Source organism: Rutidosis leptorrhynchoides, chromosome 4, assembly GCF_046630445.1.
Source record: "Rutidosis leptorrhynchoides isolate AG116_Rl617_1_P2 chromosome 4, CSIRO_AGI_Rlap_v1, whole genome shotgun sequence".
NCBI classification, from domain to species: Eukaryota; Viridiplantae; Streptophyta; class Magnoliopsida; order Asterales; family Asteraceae; genus Rutidosis; species Rutidosis leptorrhynchoides.
In genome coordinates this window covers 40,636,764-40,659,097 of record NC_092336.1, presented here as the reverse complement: position 1 = coordinate 40,659,097, position 22,334 = coordinate 40,636,764, and positions in this window count along the sequence as shown.

The window sequence follows — 22,334 nt, the reverse complement described above, 5'->3', positions numbered from 1 at the left end:
AAAACAGTTATAAAAGCAGCGCATGTATTCTCAGTCCCAAAAATATATATTGCAAAAGCATTTAAAAAGGGAATAATGAAACTCACCTAATGTATTTTGTAGTAAAAATACATATGACTATATTGAACAATGCAGGGTTGGCCTCGGATTCACGAACCTATATCATTTATATTTATATTAACACACATAATCGTAATCGAATAAGTTTATTTTTTTTTTTTTTTAATGATATCTTTCCTAATTTATATGCCTTATTAATAATTTGATAAAATATATATATATATATATATATATATATATATATATATATATATATATATATATATATATATATATATATATATATATATATATATATATATATATATATATATATATATATATATTTTAAATGAAAACTTTATTATTTGTCAAAATAATGATATAGTTATGTTATGTATTTATGTATTAAATACATTTTCATATAACTAATATTTATTTGATAAAAATAAAATAAAAATTTATATCTTTTTATGATAATAATAATACTAAAAATAATTAGATTTAGTAATGATACTGATATTAGTAGTTTTGGATAATAACACTAATAATGATAATAACTAAGTAATAATTTTTAATATTAATGATAATGGTATTAATCGTAATGAACTAATAATAACCTAATTGATAATAATATTAATAATTAATAATAATAATAATAATAATAATAATAATAATAATAATAATAATAATAATAATAATAATAATAATAATAATAATAATAATAATAATAATAATAATAATAATAAGAAATAATACTACCTTAAAAAGAGTTTATATGCTTTTTCCAAAGACAATTGTCACGGCTCGGGCTCGAACCTTCGACCTCCCTTTCACCCAACACCACACTCAAACCATCTAGCCATGTCTATTTTCCCTACTTTTTATCTCGTTCAAACATATATGAACCGACTTCCATATTCACCAACTAAGGAATTTGGTAGTAGTACTCAAAGAACGATGCAAGTGGACTATTAGATTAGTATTTGTAGGCCATGGAAAGAAAGAACAAATGCAAAAGTCCCTCCCCACTACTTGCTCGCCTAAAACAAATATGTGTTGTCCATCTTAACATAATCATTCGGCCTAATATCCCATTCATGTCCCAAGTTACTAGCAACCCTTTAAAAAAAATCATATATAAATCCCGTAATGTAGATTCTCGATTAGAACAAGCATGCCAACACTTACTCCACTCAAATTATTTGTCATTACTTTTATCCTTGTCAAAAAAAAAAAAATATATATATATATATATATATATATATATATATATATATATATATATATATATATATATATATATATATATATATATATATATATATATATATATATATATATATATATATATATATATATATATAATGTGTTCCCCATTACCTATAGGGTGTCGGCCATGTGCTAACACTAACAAAAAAAATTGCTTTATATTTTGAAATCCCAGAAATAATATATATATGCCATTCGTGATCTTCTCCTTCCTCCCTAAAAGTATCACCATACATCTTTGTTTCCCTCTTCTCTTGGTTACCGTTACAGTGTGTAAAAGAATATAGTAGTCTTGTTCTTGGGTGTGCTCATATCTCGACATAAGGGTGATTAAAAGGTGGTAGTTTTGTGATTCAAGGAGAAACAGGAAATGATATACATATAATCAAGTTAGTGGGGGTTTTTCAGCTGATCAATCGAAAAATGGAAAAGGAGAGCAGCGAGTAGGGCTGTAAACTAGACAGATTATAGCAGCACGTGAAATAAAAAAAATATAAGATTAAAGTGGTGAGGGTTTCGGTGATTTGAGCTGGGCTGATTGAAGAGAATATAAGCATGAACAAAGTGTTTGGGGTTGGTTTGTGTCAAGAGTTTACAGCTGAACAGATGAGGATTCAATCAAGTGGGTTTTGGTTTTGTTGTAAGTCGAACAAGAAAGATCGAAAGTTGGTGATAAGTTGATGAATGGTGATTGAAAAACAGAAATAGAAGCGAGCCGTAGTAGTAGCAATCAAATGATAATGATCAATGGTATGATTTGTGTGATGTTTGTTATATGATAAAGATGGTAATCGTGTGGTGTGTTGTAGAGTGAACCGAGTACTAAAAGATTAAAAGATTAACCGGGTTTGTTCTTAACTAAGTACTCTTAAAAAAATAGATGGTGGGTTTTAGTTTGGTGATTCATAGCAACCGAAACAAGATAAAATTGATAGTTATATACCTTATGGTGGTGAGGGTTAATTCGAGGTGGTGGCGGTTTAAATTTCATGAAGGAATAGAAAATGCAACAAATGATAACGATTATGATGGTGGTTGTTCGGGTGTTGAAGAAGAGGAAGGATGGTGAGTGATTGTTGTGTAGGTGATTGGGTGATTTACCAATAGATCAAGCATTGTGTTTCTTATGTAACTATATCCATAAATATATAAGTATATTATATACCTTGTGAATCAATCAAACACAGTACTACACTCAATAATCTTATATGTTGATTTCCAATCATGCATATATTTTCCCAAATGAGAACAAGATATCTATAATATAATATAATAAGATTAATAATATAATAATAATCACATAAATATAAATGTGCAGTGGTTCATATCTATATCTATATTTTGTACTAGTGTATATGATTGTATACATAGAATCCAAAAATAGTGAAATCAATTATCTCAATCTAGCACAGTGTTAATCGGTTGATTGAAATTAAAAAGTGATCTTAATCACGGATAAAATAACAAGTGAAGTAATCAAACGTGTATATTCTTATAATATGATAAAATAAATTAATAAATAGAAGAATGAAGATCAATATGTGATTAATAGTTTAGCAGGTAGACATTTGGGTTCTATTCGTCGACATTCATTCAATACGGATATTAACTCGTGTCCATTGCTAAACAGTTAACATATAAAAGTGTTCCTAAAAGTCCTAAATTTTTAGCTTAAATATATTTGATTATTTCCATTATTAACTGTTTGAAATTTGATCAGAAAGGTTCGTTAATTATTTATTCTCCGTTCCAATTTATATGTATGGGGTATTATAATTTAAACTAAATAAAATATTTTTATCAAACCCATAATCTTCACAATCAATTTGCAGTTCAACTTTTATTTTAAATCTTCATAAATATATATTAGATCTATATGAACACCAACAAGATGTCAACCGAGTATTACAACTAATAACTAAATATATTCAATAAACTTTTATATCTATATATATAGATTCATTTAATAATAATTTTTATTATATCTTATATTATTTTATTTTACAAACTTAATTCTAATAACTATATAATGTAATATTTCAAATTATATTTCGAATTAATATATATATATATATATATATATATATATATATATATATATATATTATATTTTTAAATATATATGTATCAATTTACAACTAGTTGTTCGTGAATTGTCGGGAACAGTCGAATGTCAAATGAATATATGCAATAATTCAAACTTTTTGAGACTCACTTTTACAGACTTTGCTTATCGTGTCGAAATCATATAAAGATTAAGTTTAAATTTGGTCGGAAATTCCCGGGTCGTCACAATTTGTCTCTTACATTCAACATATTATATGCATATATACAAGTTTCAACAAAAGTAGTACTAGTAAATGGATGTAAAAGAAAAGGTGATGGAGAAATTGATTGAAGATTGTGGGTTCCATGTAGGTGTGCTATGTCGAGCACTATAGGAAAACATGGATCGATTATTGTTTGTCTTGAATGCATGTATGCATATGTGTATCCTATATAAATATTAATAATTAAAAATATTCTATAAATCAAGGAGTTAAAAAGAAACAAACAAAAATGTGATAAATGAATGATTTGTGGGGTTCTTTGATTTACTAATCTTCAAATTTTCTAGTGATAAATTAACACATATCAAAAGTAGTATGTTCTTAAATATAAAAAAAAAATTGGCGTAGAAAAATCATTGAATTTAATAAATTGTTTTTTTAAGTATTCAACGGAAAAGGTCGGGTTATTACATTACCTACCCGTTAAAGAAATTTCGTCCCGAAATTTGAGTGAGGTCGTCATGGCTAACAATAAAAATATTTTTATGACGAATATGAGTGGATAAATAGAGTTTTATCACCATTGAGTAATATAGATAAAACAATTCAACTATGCGAAGAGTACGAATGAAGCTATCACAAAAGATTGAGATGAGTAAATGCAGATTCGTCTTAACCGGTGACGTAATCACGGTTAATTTCCGAAATTCAAGGAAATTAAAAAAAATCTTCGAAATCTATAAAAGATTTGATTCTTCGATAATTAAGGAAATTAGGATTTTCTCTGATTCAATGCGTAATCTGCCTCGATTGTTATGTCCGTTATTTTGCTATAAATCAACCTCTTCCGTTCCATTATTTTCATCACTCCTACATCTTCTTCCTCATTTCATACTTTTAAAAAGATTGAGAAAATGCTTCATCCAGTTCTGATCCTTGATCTCATTCTGACTGTTACCACAATCATCCTTCTATTCCAACTCCCACTGGAGAAATCTGTTTACTTCTATTTTGCTCTTGGGGTAGTGGTTTTCATAATCCTTCCTTGCATTTGTCTTTCCATAATTATTGACATCTATGGTTAATGATTCCTTCTGTTTGCTATGATTTATACTCCTATATCTCGAAGCTTTGTGCTATTGTTTTCTCTTCTCGACTTTAAGTCAAGCGAATAATGGTCCAGAATTCGTAGGTATGGAGTTTCGAATGATCATAATATACAAAGCAGAAAGGAAAGGTAATAGCATGATTTGATTTGTCAAATTACCATAATATCCGGAAAAAAACCGAATCATCAAGAAAAATATTTTCTTGATATGTTTAGAGGTTAAATAGAATGAAAGAGTTATGTAACATGGTTCATAATGAGGGTATGATCTGTGAACCTTTATCACGTTCTATTAGAAACTCAGCATGACTTACTGTAATATAATCATGTTGATCAAGTATCATTATATTATACTAACTCATGCTTCAATTCCCAACACTGCTTCAAAAAAAATTAATATTTTAAATTCGAATTTTTTAGAATTTAGAAACTAAAACAGTTTCCTTTATGATATAACACAGATAGCGTGAAGAGATAAATGATTTCAGATAAGAATAGTTATAAAGATATCTCCAGAAATATTGAGTATATTTATAATGAAAGATACGATTATATCTTAGAATTTCTAATATCAAAGGATGATGAAGAAGATTTGTCCGTAAAGGTTTAGAGTCAGGAGAAAAGTATTTACTAAAGACTTCAGCAGGCACTGAATCATTTGGATTCTTTGAAGGTAGATTTAGTCTTTGTGATTTGTCAACAGTCTCCTTCATAGTTTGCTCAATCCGTTTTTCAGTTCCAAATCTGAGCTTTTTCAACACACCACTCTTTATTATCAAAGTTTTGGCCATTAAGACCATTTACAGTTTTGTTGCTTCATCAGCATTCATAGTTATCATAACTGAATCGTCGGTTATCAATCCGAGGTGTTTTCAAGAGTTTGAAGGGTTTGAATGAAGATTGTAATTGTCAAGATACATATGATGTTCTAGAATTTTGAATGATACATATATTTTTCTGGGTTTTATGAATAGAAGTGATTTTGTAGCACAATTCTGAAGTCAAAGTATAGCTTTGAAAGATGTAAGAATCTAAGAATGATATCTTCTGTTAAATCTTAACTTGGATTCTGATTTGTCAAAATCAGAATATGTAATCAAATTTGGGTGAGAATGGTTGTTTTGATTTCTATGAAAGAATATATATCGTTGTGAAAGTAGTGAGTATAGTTGATGATTTACTGAATCAAAATTGAACATATTAATTGTGACTTTATATATCTCCCGGGTACCCGTTAAAAGTTTCACAAGTAATATTTTGTATAAAAGAATTTTCATTACAATCTTTATGAAAATATATGTATGTATATTTTCTTCAGATGTAATACAGATTTAATGTGTTAATATCATATTAAGCTTATTTGATTTTCGGCTGGAATTAGAAATGAATAATCTCTAAACCATTAGAGATTACATAATCTTCGCGGAGTATTTCACTAATGTAATCAATACTTCATTATTTATTGATATTGATATTCCTCAGTGAAGGATGTTGGTGCTCGTGGAATTCTTGTAAATTTCGCAAGGTACGAATGATGTTTTCTAGAAATTTCGAGTACATCGAAAATGAAAGTTTACAATTAAACATGTATTTGAATAATACACTTGGTTTATTATGGAATGGAACTTATTAAGTTGAAACAGAGATTATGGTTAATGATTGTTAAGTCATCAATGAAGGATGTATATCATAGCATATTAGTGATATGAATTAATCAAGTAGTACCTACCAGTTAAAATTCACACGTAATAGCTTAGTACGAAAAGATTCACTATTGTGGTTTCAAAACTCATATATATATATAAAATATAAATATAAATTCTTCAGAGGAAATGAGTTAATACTTCATAACTCGTTAATACAATGTATCTGTTGATGATTGTGGTGTCGATATCGTTGATGGTTATGGAGTTGGTGTAGCTTGTGGTGCTACAGGTGTTGTGGTGTTGGTAATACTAATGGTGATGCTGGTGATACTGCCGGTGGCGCTTGTATAACAAGTCTAACTTGTAAATCATGCACCATTCTTGTCAGGGTTTCTACTCTTCCTTCTATCATTTCGGTTCACTCATTTGATTTATGGTTAAGGCTGGAATAGATAATCTCTAAGACTTTAGAGATTACATAATCGCCGCAGAATGTTTCTCCAATTAAGTTATGAATCAATACTTCATCGGTTATTGTTGTTGGTACTCCTTGGTATCTATGGTGCGTATGACGTTGATGCCCGTGGAACATCTTGTGATGTTGAATCATGGGATGTGGATGTTGTTGATGGTGGTAATGGTACTGTTGGTGTTGATGATGGTGGTACTGTTGATGTCGGTGATGCTGCTGGTGCTTGTAACCTTTGCACCATATTCTCCAAAGCCACTACTCTAGCGTGAAGCTCGTTGAATTCTTCTATTACACCAGGGTGATTGTCGGTTCAGACGAGCGGAAAAATAAGATCTAGAATTTGAGATAGTATATAATCATGACAAGATACTCTGGAAATGAGAGAGAAAATGGTATTACGAACAGGTTCACCGGTAAGTGCTTCAGGTTCTTCGTCAAGAGGGGAATGTGGTGGATGAAAGGGATCACCTTCTTCTTGTCTCCAATGATTAAGTAGATTACGAACCCATTCCCAATTCATCCAGAATATGTGATGGCTAATTGGTGATCCATTCCGGTTACACTGCTTTCGGAGCTCAAGTGAAAATTAATATCGGAATAGCTGTCGGAATCTAAGGAATTTGGACTAGATACATGATTCATCTTGTATAATCAGGAAATTGATTTTTGATATCAAATAGATTATAGGACTTAGATTGGTATTCTTCAACACATAATTTACATATGTATATATAATACCAAAATCCCATAAATTACGGAGAAATTTTCAAAAGATGTCAAGAAAAGTTTATAGTAACAGATATGTTAAGATATGAATTCATCTATATACTATCTATGCAATAAATGCAGGAAAACGTGTCTAGACTCAGGAATGATAAGCAAGTAATTTCCGACAATAAATGGTAAGCAAAACTCGATAACAAAACAGATACGGTCATAGTCCAGACTCACTAATGCATCCTAACAATTACTAGTTAAACACACTAATGTAAATTCTGGTTCCCTATGACCTCAAGCTCTGATACCAACTGTGATGACCCGTCCAAATCCATTTGGACGAATACATCATTCATTGATTTCATAGTGAGGTTTTGACCTCTATATGATACGTTTTGTAAACATTGCATTCTTTTGAAAAGGCACACCATAAATGAATATATAAATCCAAGGTTTTCGACATCTGATGATTTCTACGTATAGACAATCACCGTATATAATAGTTTTTAACAATACATCTGTTGCAAATACAGTCAAATAAGATACATGGTGATGATTTTGTGAATGCAAAGTTTTCTCGAATAAAACATGTATGACTCCATGCACATATCTTGTATAACGTATAAGCAAACAGCGGAAGACTTTTAGGAACCTGAGAATAAACATGCTAAAAAGTGTCAACACAAAGGTTGATGAGTTCATAGTTTTAATGTTGCGCAAAATCTGTATATAAAGGTGGATCACAAGATTTCAGTTGTTTCATCCAAAATGTTTATCAAAATGTTCTGCGAAATTGAGTACCCTGGTAACTAAACTTTAACGTTATTATAAGTACCCATGTTTTAACATACATGCAACCAACATGTACAATACACGCAATCCAACGTGCACTAAACTCAAATAGTATACGTCTATTTTATAATTTAGGCTAGGGTTTCTATACCTGGAACAGACGGGGATGTCAAGCCATATGGATCCATATATAACTACTCGCGCCCACCTGTTTTTATAACCGGCAGTTACTAGTTACCAAAGCTAAGGGACTTTCGGTTCAAACTCAGTGTAGAATTTAGTATGTACTTGTATCCATTGCGTTTAAAATAAGGTGCATGTATTCTCAGCCCAAAAATATAGATTGCAAAAGCAATTAAAAAGGGAGCAAATGAAACTCACCTTGAGTGTACTTGACAATTCACAAGCAAAGAGTAGTCGAATTACAACGACCAAGTAATGGAACCTAAATGTACCATTATATAGTTACACACTTATGTTTCAAAAGACAGACTCACAGTACAGTTAACCTATTGCTCAGACCGACGCCATTGTATAGTAGAAGTCAACACAGAAGTCAACCAGTCAAGCAAGTCAACAAAAGTCAAATTTGGTCAATTTGATCAACCTAAGTCAACTACATCAGTAGATCATATCAATGATGTCACAAATCTAAACCAAGTTCAAATCATGAGTTTCACACATTCGTTTAGCCAATTAACGTTTACTAGTTTAGCTATCGTACATTTTAGCAACGGTCATGCAATCGGACAAGCATAGTCCACAAAGGACAAATCCGACAATTATGAGAAGCTCTAGATCATAAGTTCATGTCATAAGCTTTCTAAAAAGACCAAGCACGCTATCATACGATTCCTAGAACTCACGTAGCATGCAAAACATTCAAGTTCAGTTTCTATTTGCGCATCAGTTTCATTTTAATTCTCAATTAATCTAGAAAATAGCAATTAACAAATGGCCAATTGGAGATGGTTCTTAACACCTCAAATTATCAGCGGTAAAAAGATCAAATAAAACTATGTAGCAAATTTGTACAGTTTTGACCAACTTGTCGGACTTTCTGATTTAGACAGAATCCGGACCTTTGGTTTCGGCGCGCATTTAACACATAGAAAATTAGACTTTCAGAGATATACATGTAAACAAGATATGCTAGGCAATATACATTTAACAACATATCAAATGCATAAAGTTCAATTCAACTTTTACTTCATGTTAGAGAATTATTTGTGCAAAATAGACATATTCGATCCCATTCATGTAGTCGTTTTCGGGTTCGAATATACAAGCATCTATAAACAATTATCATGTGAAGTCTAAATGAAATGTAAAGTACTAATTATTCAATTTTCATAATACAAAAGCTTAGTTAGCAAAAAGCATGTTAAATGGTCGTTTGGTCCATGAACAATTCACTAGTCAACACGTTGTAACACGAACATTCAAGTAATCATAAAACGACTTTTAAAAATCTAATTACTATGATATCCTAGTCCATTTTATGTGTTTTTCAATTCTCTATCCATCTAGCATCATTTAATAAGCCAATTCAAAACACACAAATAGCGGTTTTCAATTTATAGCATAATTACATACCGAAACTTCAAACGATCATAACTTAAGCTATACTAAACGAAATCATGTGATTCAAGTGAGCAAACTCAATAGTTTTACGATAGCTATCTAAATAAACACTTTTAAATTACAGAAAACAAAATCACAAAACCAGTAGCATAGCAATACAATTCGTGATTAAACCTTAACTCGCAATTCGGACAATATAACGACTAACTACATGTACAAACGCGACCAATTGAGCAATAGAACATCTAAATCTTATGACTAACAATTAAATCTAAAAAAAATAGAGTTTTTAAATCATACCCTAATCATACAATTGTTGGTATAGATGTGTAGAGCACGATGAGAGGATCACGAATAAATAAACGATCAAGCAATCGAGCAAGCAATCGAAGGTGTTCTTGATCTTGGAAAAGTGGTGACTTGTTTGATGACTTTGATTAGGAAACAGAAAAGGAAAATAGATAGTGCTAATTTTATGAAGGAGATGGTTCGTAGGTGGTGGTTGTTTGATGATCGGTCTCGATACAAAAACAGTGAGCTGAAGAGAGTCGATGGGTTGATTGAGTAGGCCAGTTAACAGAGAACAACAAAAAAAAATATAAAGGTTGTGGTGTTCTAGTTTCAAAGAGATGAATATGATTTATGTATATGTTCTATGTATGTATGTAAAAGGATATATAAAGAGTTGTAGGTAGATAAGAAAAATCACGAAAAATTATAAGTGGTACCCACCTCAATCATAAAACATAGATATATGTGTTTGATTCATGTATGTGTATGTATATGTATCGACTAATTTTAAGTGGATTTGATTTTTGGTAGTGATGATGAGTTGTTTGAGTGGTTTGTGGTGATCATTTAAGAAAACAAGACTATAAATAAAGATGTTGTGGTGTATTTGTCTCTTACATTAAACATATTATATGCATATATACAAGTTTCAACAAAAGTAGTACTAGTAAATGGATGTAAAAGAAAAGGTGATGGAGAAATTGATTGAAGATTGTGGGTTCCATGTAGGTGTGCTATGTCGAGCATTAAAGAAAAACATGGATTGATTATTGTTTGTCTTGAATGCATGTATGCATAAGTGTGTCCTATATAAATATTAATAATTAAAAATATTCTATAAATCAAGGAGTTAAAAAGAAACAAACAAAAAAGTGATAGATGAATGATTTGTGGGGTTCTTTGATTTAGTGAAAAATAAAGTAGTAGTAGTAATGGGTGATGAGTTTTCGAATCAGTTAGCCCTAGGAAAAAAAGTATTACAAACAAGTATATATATGGGGGTGTGTGTGTATGATGTTGCTCATTGACCCACAAATAAGTAATTGAACGGAAGAGAGTATTATATACATATTTCATATTCTCACATGCATGTTAAGAAAAATAAATAAATAAATAAAGTTGATGGCAAGTTAGTGGTGTGTGGTGTCGGTCAAATAAAAACAAAAGGGTGAGTACAAGTTTTTATGAATGATGCATGTATGTTTCATTATATAATAATAATAATAATAATAATAATAATAATAATAATAATAATAATAATAATAATAATAATAATAATAATAATAATAATAATATAAAGGTAACAAAAAGAGACGAACGGAATCAATTGATCGATAGTTATTACCAACGGTTAAATTATGGTATTACTTCGTGCTCCGTTGTTAATTAATTACGATTAAAAGTCTTCGAGAAAAATCTCATATTTTTATATCTTTCAGAAGTTATCAGTTGTAATTATTAACTTTATTATTATTAATCTTCAAAATTTTCTAGTGATAAATTAACACATATCAAAAGTAGTATGTTCTTAAATATAAAAAAAAATTTGGCGTAGAAAAATCATTGAATTTAATAAATTGTTTTTTTAAGTATTTAACGGAAAAAGTCGGGTTATTACATACTGTAATTTACTACTTTGGCACATGGTAAAGGACGGCGCACCATATGCAATGCACAGCCAATGCTAATTTCGTATTCTAAATATGCATCACAGGTCTCTTTTCTATTCTTTATTTATTAAATTCGCTGTAATATATTCAATTTTATGTAATAATTTTGAGATGAAATGTCAATTTTGTACTGAGATATAACTTTATATAATATAATGTAGACTGGCTAATATTAAAATGCTAACCTAGTTGCATAATTTATGTGTAGTAGCAACTATCAGTTTCTCTCTACCAGGCTTCTAGTTTCATAGCCATCTGACCTCAGTATAATGTTGCTTAATGGTATTTGACGCATTCTTCTTTCGTTACATGTTTCTAATAATAATGTTGCTTGATTATATTTGATGATTCTTCTAATTGTGCTATTATGTTTGAAGTCTGATGTGTTCGAAATCACATAATTAACCACACAAACACACGAATTGAATAGCAAAAAATACGATCTTATAATACCAGAAGTTGCACAGCTTTGAACCAAGATACACTTCAATAATCACACACTAGTAGACAGAATTCGTGATAGATGGTCACACACAAAACATAAAAACAGAAATACAATGAAAATAGAAACACTGAATGAGATAATGACGATGAAGAACTGATTGATTATGTCGTGCTTTTTTCTTATGATTAACCCTATATTGAGAGGGATATAAATAACGAGTAGAAGCCAAATTGGGCCCTTCCAGAATGAATTAAAAAAGGAAAGCCAGCTCATGGATTAAGGATTACAGCACCGGTCCTAAAGATCTTTCCAGAATGACACAAAGGCCCCTATACATGCCATCAAGACCAACTGCAGTCCTAATAAAACAACTGAAACCAAAAAGAGAAATAAGTGAGAGCACCTTTTCAAGGATAAGATTGATAAAATCAACCCTATGATTTTAACACCCTCCCTCAACCTTATCCTTGAAATGTAGTGACCCGAACTTTTTCATGTTTATATATAAATTAAATGAAATTGTTATTTACATGATTAAGTGTTTCCAACATGTTAAGCAATCAAACTTTTTAAGACTTGATTAATTGAAATAGGTTTTATATAGACAATTGACCACCCAAGTTGACCGGTGATTCACGAACGTTAAAACTTGTAAAATCTATACGATGACATATATATGGTTATATATATAGTTAACATGATTTTATTATAAGTATGTATCTCATTAGGTATTTTAATAATGAGTTATATACATAAAAATGAGACTATTAATTTAAGAAACTCGAAAACGATATATATAACGATTATCGTTATAACAACGTCTTACTAGGTACATATGAATCATATTAAGATATTGATACACTTGGTTAATTATGTTAAATGATAAGTAAATATATTATTAAGTGTATTAACAATGAAATACATATGTAAAAATAAGACTACTAACTTAATGATTTCGAAACGAGACATATATGTAACGATTATCGTTGTAACGACATTTAACTGTATATATATCATACTAAGATATATTATATATCATAATATCATGATAATATAACAATTTAACATCTCATTTGTTATAATAAACAATGGGTTAACAACATTCAACAAGATCGTTAACCTAAAGGTTTCAAAACAACATTTACATGTAACGACTAACGATGACTTAACGACTCAGTTAAAATGTATATACATGTAGTGTTTTAATATGTATTCATACACTTTTGAAAGACTTCAAGACACTTATCAAAATACTTCTACTTAAAAAAATGCTTACAATTACATCCTCGTTCAGTTTCATCAACAATTCTACTCGTATGCACCCGTATTCGTACTCGTACAATACACAGCTTTTAGATGTATGTACTATTGGTATATACACTCCAATGATCAGCTCTTAGCAGCCCATATGAGTCACCTAACACATGTGGGAACCATCATTTGGCAACTAGCATGAAATATCTCATAAAATTACAAAAATATGAGTAATCATTCATGACTTATTTACATGAAAACAAAATTACATATCCTTTATATCTAATCCATACACCAACGGCCAAAAACACCTAAAAACACTTTCATTCTTCAATTTTATTCATCTAATTGATCTCTCTCAAGTTATATCTTCGAGTTCTAAGTGTTCTTCATAAATTCCAAAAGTTCTAGTTTCATAAAATCAAGAATACTTCCAAGATTGCAAGTTTACTTCCAAGTTTTCTAAATCCATTCCAAGTAATCATCCAAGATCAAGAAACCTTTGTTATTTACAGTAGGTTATCTTTCTAATACAAGATAATAATCATATTCAAACTTTAATTCAATTTCTATAACTATAACAATCTTATTTCGAGTGGAAATCTTACTTGAAATTGTTTTCGTGTCATGATTCTGCTTCAAGAACTTTTAAGCCATCCAAGGATCCTTTGAAGCTAGATCTATTTTTCTCATTTCCAGTAGGTTTATCCAAGGAACTTTAGGTAGTAATGATGTTCATAACATCATTCGATTCATACATATAAAGCTATCTTATTCGAAGGTTTAAACTTGTAATCACTAGAACATACTTTAGTTAATTCTAAACTTGTTCGAAAATAAAAGTTAATCCTTCTAACTTGACTTTTAAAATCAACTAAACACATGTTCTATATCTATATGATATGCTAACTTAATGATTTAAAACCTGGAAACACGAAAAATACCGTAAAACCGGATTTACGCCGTCGTAGTAACACCGCGGGCTGTTTTGGGTTAGTTAATTAAAAACTATGATAAACTTTGATTTAAAAGTTGTTATTATGGGAAAATTATTTTTATTATGAACATGAAACTATATCCAAAAATCATGGTTAAACTCAAAGTGGAAGTATGTTTTCTAAAATGGTCATCTAGACGTCGTTTTTCCGACTGAAATGACTACCTTTACAAAAACAACTTGTAACTTATATTTATGACTATAAACCTATACTTTTTCTATTTAGATTCATAAAATAGAGTTCAATATGAAACCATAGCAATTTGATTCACTCAAAACGGATTTAAAATGAAGAAGTTATGGGTAAAACAAGATTGGATAATTTTTCTTATTTTAGCTACGTGAAAATTGGTAACAAATCTATTCCAACCATAACTTAATCAACTTATATTGTATATTATGTAATCTTGAGATACCATAGACACGTATACAATGTTTCGACCTATCATGTCGACACATCTATATATATTTCGGAACAACCATAGACACTCTATATGTGAATGTTGGAGTTAGCTATGCAGGGTTGAGGTTGATTTCAAAATATATATTGTTTGAGTTGTGATCAATACTGAGATACGTATACACTGGGTCGTGGATTGATTCAAGATAATATTTATCGATTTATTTCTGTACATCTAACTGTGGACAACTAGTTGTAGGTTACTAACGATGACAGCTGACTTAATAAACTTAAAACATCAAAATGTATTAAAAGTGTTGTAAATCTATTTTGAACATACTTTGATATATATGTACATATTTGTTATAGGTTCGTGAATCAACCAGTGGCCAAGTCTTACTTTCCGACGAAGTAAAAATCTGTGAAAGTGAGTTATAGTCCCACTTTTAAAATCTAATATTTTTGGGATGAGAATACATGCAGGTTTTATAAATGATTTTCAAAATAAATACAAGTACGTGAAACTACATTCTATGGTTGAATTATCGAAATCGAATATGCCCCTTTTTATTAAGTCTGGTAATCTAAGAATTAGGGAACAGACACTCTAATTGACGCGATTCCTAAAGATAGATCTATTGGGCCTAACAAACCCCATCCAAAGTACCGGATGCTTTAGTACTTCGAAATTTATATCATATCCGAAGGGTGTCCCGGAATGATGGGGTTATTCTTATATATGCATCTTGTTAATGTCGGTTACCAGGTGTTCACCATATGAATTATTTTTATCTCTATGTATGGGATGTGTATTGAAATATGAAATCTTGTGGTCTATTATTATGATTTGATAATGTATAGGTTAAACATATAACTCACCAACATTTTTGTTGACATTTTAAGCATGTTTATTCTCAGGTGATTATTAAGAGCTTCCGCTGTCGCATACTTAAATAAGGACGAGATTTGGAGTCCATGCTTGTATGATATTGTGTAAAAACTGCATTCAAGAAACTTTTTTTTTTCGTTGTAACATATTTGTATTGTAAACCATTATGTAATGGTCGTGTGTAAACAGGATATTATAGATTATCATTATTTGATAATCTACGTAAAGATTTTTAAACCTTTATTGATGAAATAAAGGTTATGGTTTGTTTTAAAATGAATGCAGTCTTTGAAAAACGTCTCATATAGAGGTCAAAACCTCGCAACGAAATCAATTAATATGGAACGTTTTTAATCAATAAGAACGGGACATTTCAGTTGGTATCCGAGAGTTGGTCTTAGAGAACCTGAATTTTGCATTAGTGTGTCTTATCGAGTTTGTTAGGATGCATTAGTGAGGCTGGACTTCGACCGTGTTTACTTGAAAAATGATTGCTTAACAAATTTTGTTGGAAACTATATATTTTTAACATGTGAATATTATGTGATATATTAATCTCTTAACGCGTTTGATATTATGTGATAGATGTCTACCTCTAGAACAAGTCCCATTGACTCACCTAAAAATAATGAAGAGTCAAATGTAAATTGGAATGATTCTTGGACTGATTCACAAGTTCCCGAAGAGGAACCGGAAGAAGAGTCGGAGCCGGAAGAAGAATCAGAACCGGAAGAGGAGGAACCGGAGGAGGAAATAGAACCGGTGGGGGAAATAATAAAATGGTTAAGTAAAAGAAAATCCTCAACCAACCGACCAAGGTTAATTATGGTCAATGGTGTTTCCGCCAAGGAAGCAAAATATTGGGAGGATTACCAATTCTCCGATGAATCGGATTCCGACGAGAATTCTGATGATGTTATAGAAATTACCCCAACTGAATTTAAAAAGGCAAAAGAAAATAATAAGGGAAAGGGCATAAAAATAGAGAAATCTAATTCCAACCCCGATGAACTTTATATGTATCGTCAACCCCCGAAGCCCTTAAGTTGTAACAATGACCCGGGAACCTCTAAACCACCAGGTTTTTCTAAACCAATGTGGAAATTGACGGCTTATATTAGGGGAACATCATATATCCCTAGAAACTTGGCAAAATGAACCAAAACCGAAGAAGAAGAAACGAGCGAGTCGAAATAAGATAGTTGTATTCGTGTGGTTTAATATATGTAATATAGTGTGCTTATGCTTTATGATTTATGTAAAAATTGCTTGTATTAATAAGTATTTTTTTATGAATCTAACTCTTGTCTATTTTACAGTTTAAAAACACAAAATGGATAAACAACCCAATATTTTAAGAGACCTACCCGGAGACATGATTGATGAAATCTTGTCTAGAGTCGGTCAGAATTCCTCGGCACAACTATTTAAGGCGAGATCAGTTTGTAAGACATTCGAAGAACGTTCCAAGAATGTCTTGGTTTATAAGAGACTTTCGTTTGAAAGATGGGGGATATCACATTGGGAAACCCATAAGTTACGATGTGTTTACTTTGACGCATATATTGCGGGGAACCCAAATGCTATTTTACGCAACGGGTTAAGAAATTATTTTGACTCAATGTATCCGAATATAGGACTTCGTGATTTAGAAAAAGCGGCTAACATGCAACATAAAGAAGCTTGCTATGCTTATGGGTTAGTAATGTTCGCTTCTCACCAAAGTGAGAAAAAGAACATCGGGCTACAACTATTAAACAAAACGTTCCCACAAGTGACGGAGTCGGTAATTGGGGTAAGAAATGAGGTTTTTAGGTTATTACGAGACTGTTGGTCATTACGTAACCCTCGTCCCTTTGACAACATTACAACACGCTGTCTTATCAATGACCATAACAGTTATGTTCCACAAGACCAAGGATGGGAAGTAGTCCTAGTAAAATCAGAATGCATGACTTGTTTCTGGACGTATGAATTACGTGTCTTTATTGCCTTTGCTGAACGACTTGTGTACTAGCTAAAATTATCTTCACAACTATCTTGTATCAAAGTTATTGTGTGCTATATTTCATGCTTTATGTAAAATAAGCGGTATTGTAAGTTTGTAAAATATTGTATAAAAGTTTGAACGCGAAATATTATTATAATCAGTTTTTCATATAGAATTGTAGTAGTTGAATTGTATATTAGCTACTAAGTATGAACTTAACGGGTAGGTACTACCCGAATTTAAACTTATAAAACGCTAATATGAAGAAAAAGCTTTTATAAATGAGTTCATATTATGCTACGAAATACTATTCACTACTCTTAATATTCTGTATGATTAACTTGTTCCATTTGACTATTTTGAAGGAAATGGCACCGACTACTCGACACACCGTGAATATGAATGAAGAGGAATTCCGTACTTTTCTAGCTTCAAACATAGCCGCAGTACAGGCTGCGCTACATACCAACAATAACCTTAGATCTAGCAGTACAGGAAATCGTGTAGGATGCACCTACAAAGAATTCACTGCTTGCAAACCTTTGGAATTTGATGGAACCGAAGGACCGATCGGATTGAAACGGTGGACCGAGAAGGTCGAATCGGTGTTTGCCATAAGTAAGTGTACTGAAGAGGACAAAGTGAAGTATGCTACGCATACCTTCACAGGTTATGCGTTAACATGGTGGAATACCTATCTAGAGCAAGTGGGACAAGATGATGCGTACGCACTACCGTGGTCAGCATTCAAGCACTTGATGAACGAGAAGTACCGTCCCAGAACCGAGGTCAATAAGCTCAAGACAGAACTTAGAGGGTTACGAACCCAAGGATTTGATATTACCACGTACGAAAGACGATTTACAGAATTGTGTCTATTGTGTCCGGGAGCGTTTGAAGATGAGGAAGAGAAGATCGACGCGTTTGTGAAAGGATTACCGAAAAGAATCCAAGAAGATATAAGTTCACACGAGCCCGCCTCCATACAACAGGCATGTAGAATGGCTCACAAACTAGTGAACCAGATTGAGGAAAGAATTAAAGAACAGACGGCTGAAGAGGCCAATGTGAAGCAAGTCAAAAGAAAGTGGGAGGAAAACGGTGATAAGAATCACCAATACAACAACAACAGCAATTACAACAATAATCGCAACAATTATCCCAACAATCGCAACTACAACAAACGGCCCAACAACAACAACAACAACAACAACAACAGCAACTACAAAAATCATCCCAACAACAATAACAACCGCAACAACAACAACAACAACAATCAGAAGCAGCTATGCCAAAGGTGTGAAAAGTATCACTCGGGGTTCTGCACCAAATTTTGCAACAAGTGTAAAAGAAATGGTCATAGCGCGGCGAAGTGTGAGGTCTACGGACCAGGGGTTAACAGAACGAAAGGAACAAATGGTGTCAGAACGAGTAATGGCGGAGCAAGTAGTGTCGGAGTAAGTTATGCCAATGTAGTTTGTTATAAATGTGGAAAACTGGGCCACATTATTAGAAATTGCCCGAACCAGGAGAACACGAATGGACAAGGCCGCGGAAGAGTTTTCAATATTAATGCGGCAGAGGCACAGGAAGACCCGAAGCTTGTTACGGGTATGTTTCTTATTGACAATAAATCTGCTTACGTTTTATTTGATTCGGGTGCGGATAGAAGCTATATGAGTAGAGATTTTTGTACTAAATTAAGTTGTCCATTGACGCCATTGGATAGTAAATTTTTACTCGAATTAGCAAACGGTAAATTAATTTCAGCAGATAATATATGCCGGAATCGAGAAATTAAACTGGGTAGCGAAATATTTAAGATTGATTTGATACCAGTAGAGTTAGGGAGTTTTGATGTAATAGTTGGCATGGACTGGCTGAAGAAGATGAAAGCAGAAATTGTATGTTACGAAAATGCAATTCGCATTGTACGAGAAGAAGGAGAACCCTTAATGGTGTACGGAGAAAAGGGCAACACGAAGCTACATCTTATTAGTAATTTGAAGGCACAAAAACTAATAAGAAAAGGTTGCTATGCTGTTCTAGCACATGTCGAGAAAGTACAAACTGAAGAAAAGAGCATCAATGATGTTTTTGTCGCAAAAGAATTTCCCGATGTATTTCCGAAAGAATTACCGGGACTACCTCCACATCGATCTGTTGAATTTCAAATAGATCTTGTACCAGGAGCTGCACCAATAGCTCGTGCTCCTTATAGACTCGCACCCAGCAAGATGAAAGAACTACAAAGCCAACTGCAAGAACTATTAGAACGTGGTTTCATTCGATCAAGCATGTCACCATGGGGAGCTCCTGTTTTGTTTGTCAAGAAGAAGGATGGTACATTTAGGTTATGTATTGACTACAGAGAGTTGAACAAACTTACCATCAAAAACCGTTATCCACTGCCAAGAATTGACGACTTGTTTGATCAACTACAAGGCTCGTCAGTTTATTCAAAGATTGATTTACGTTCTGGATATCATCAAATGCGAGTAAAGGAGGATGATATTCCGAAAACTTCTTTTAGGACGCGATATGGTCATTACGAGTTTATAGTTATGCCATTTGGGTTGACTAACGCACAAGCTATGTTCATGGACCTCATGAACCGAGTGTGTGGGCCATATCTTGACAAGTTTGTCATTGTTTTCATCGATGACATACTTATTTACTCAAAGAATGATCAAGAGCACGAAGAACATTTGAGAAAAGTGCTAGAAGTATTGAGGAAAGAAAAACTGTATGCTAAGTTTTCAAAGTGTGCATTTTGGTTGGAAGAAGTTCAATTCCTCGGTCACATAGTGAACAAAGAAGGTATCCAGGTGGACCCGGCAAAGATCGAAACCGTTGAAAAGTGGGAAACCCCAAAAACTCCGAAGCATATACGCCAATTTTTAGGATTGGCTGGTTACTACAGAAGATTCATCCAAGATTTCTCCAAAATAGCAAAACCCTTGACTGCATTAACGCATAAAGGGAAGAAATTTGAATGGAAGGAGGAACAAGAGAAGGCGTTTCAATTATTGAAGAAAAAGCTAACTACGGCACCTATATTGTCATTGCCTGAAGGGAATGATGATTTTGTAATTTATTGTGAAGCATCAAAGCAAGGTCTCGGTTGTGTATTAATGCAACGGACGAAGGTGATTGCTTATGCGTCTAGACAATTGAAGATTCACGAACAAAATTATACGACGCATGATTTGGAATTAGGCGCGGTTGTTTTTGCATTAAAGACTTGGAGGCACTACTTATATAGGGTCAAAAGTATTATATATACCAACCACAAAAGTCTTCAACACATATTTAATCAGAAACAACTGAATATGAGGCAGCGTAGGTGGATTGAATTGTTGAATGATTACGACTTTGAAATTCGTTACCACCCGGGGAAGGCAAATGTGGTAGCCGATGCCTTGAGCAGGAAGGACAGAGAACCCATTCGAGTAAAATCTATGAATATAATGATTCACACTAACCTTACTACTCAAATAAAGGAGGCGCAACAAGGAGTTTTAAAAGAGGGAAATTTAAAGGATGAAATACCCAAAGGATCGGAGAAGCATCTTAATATTCGGGAAGATGGAACCCGGTATAGGGCTGAAAGAATTTGGGTACCAAAATTTGGAGATATGAGAGAAATGGTACTTAGAGAAGCTCATAAAACCAGATACTCAATACATCCTGGAACGGGGAAGATGTACAAGGATCTCAAGAAACATTTTTGGTGGCCGGGTATGAAAGCCGATGTTTCTAAATACGTAGGAGAATGTTTGACGTGTTCTAAGGTCAAAGCTGAGCATCAGAAACCATCAGGTCTACTTCAACAGCCCAAAATCCCGGAATGGAAATAGGAAAACATTACCATGGATTTCATCACTAAATTGCCAAGGACTGCAAGTGGTTTTGATACTATTTGGGTAATAGTTGATCGTCTCACCAAATCAGCACACTTCCTGCCAATAAGAGAAGATGACAAGATGGAGAAGTTAGCACGACTGTATTTGAAGGAAGTCGTCTCCAGACATGGAATACCAATCTCTATTATCTCTGATAGGGATGGCAGATTTATTTCAAGATTCTGGCAGACATTACAGCAAGCATTAGGAACTCGTCTAGACATGAGTACTGCCTATCATCCACAAACTGATGGGCAGAGCGAAAGGACGATACAAACGCTTGAAGACATGCTACGAGTATGTGTTATTGATTTCGAAAACAGTTGGGATCGACATCTATCGTTAGCAGAATTTTCCTACAACAACAGCTACCATTCAAGCATTGAGATGGCGCCGTTTGAAGCACTTTATAGTAGAAAGTGCAGGTCTCCAATTTGTTGGAGTGAAGTGGGGGATAGACAGATTACGGGTCCGGAGATAATACAAGAAACTACCGAGAAGATCATCCAAATTCAACAACGGTTGAAAACCGCCCAAAGTCGACAAAAGAGCTACGCTGACATTAAAAGAAAAGATATAGAATTTGAAATTAG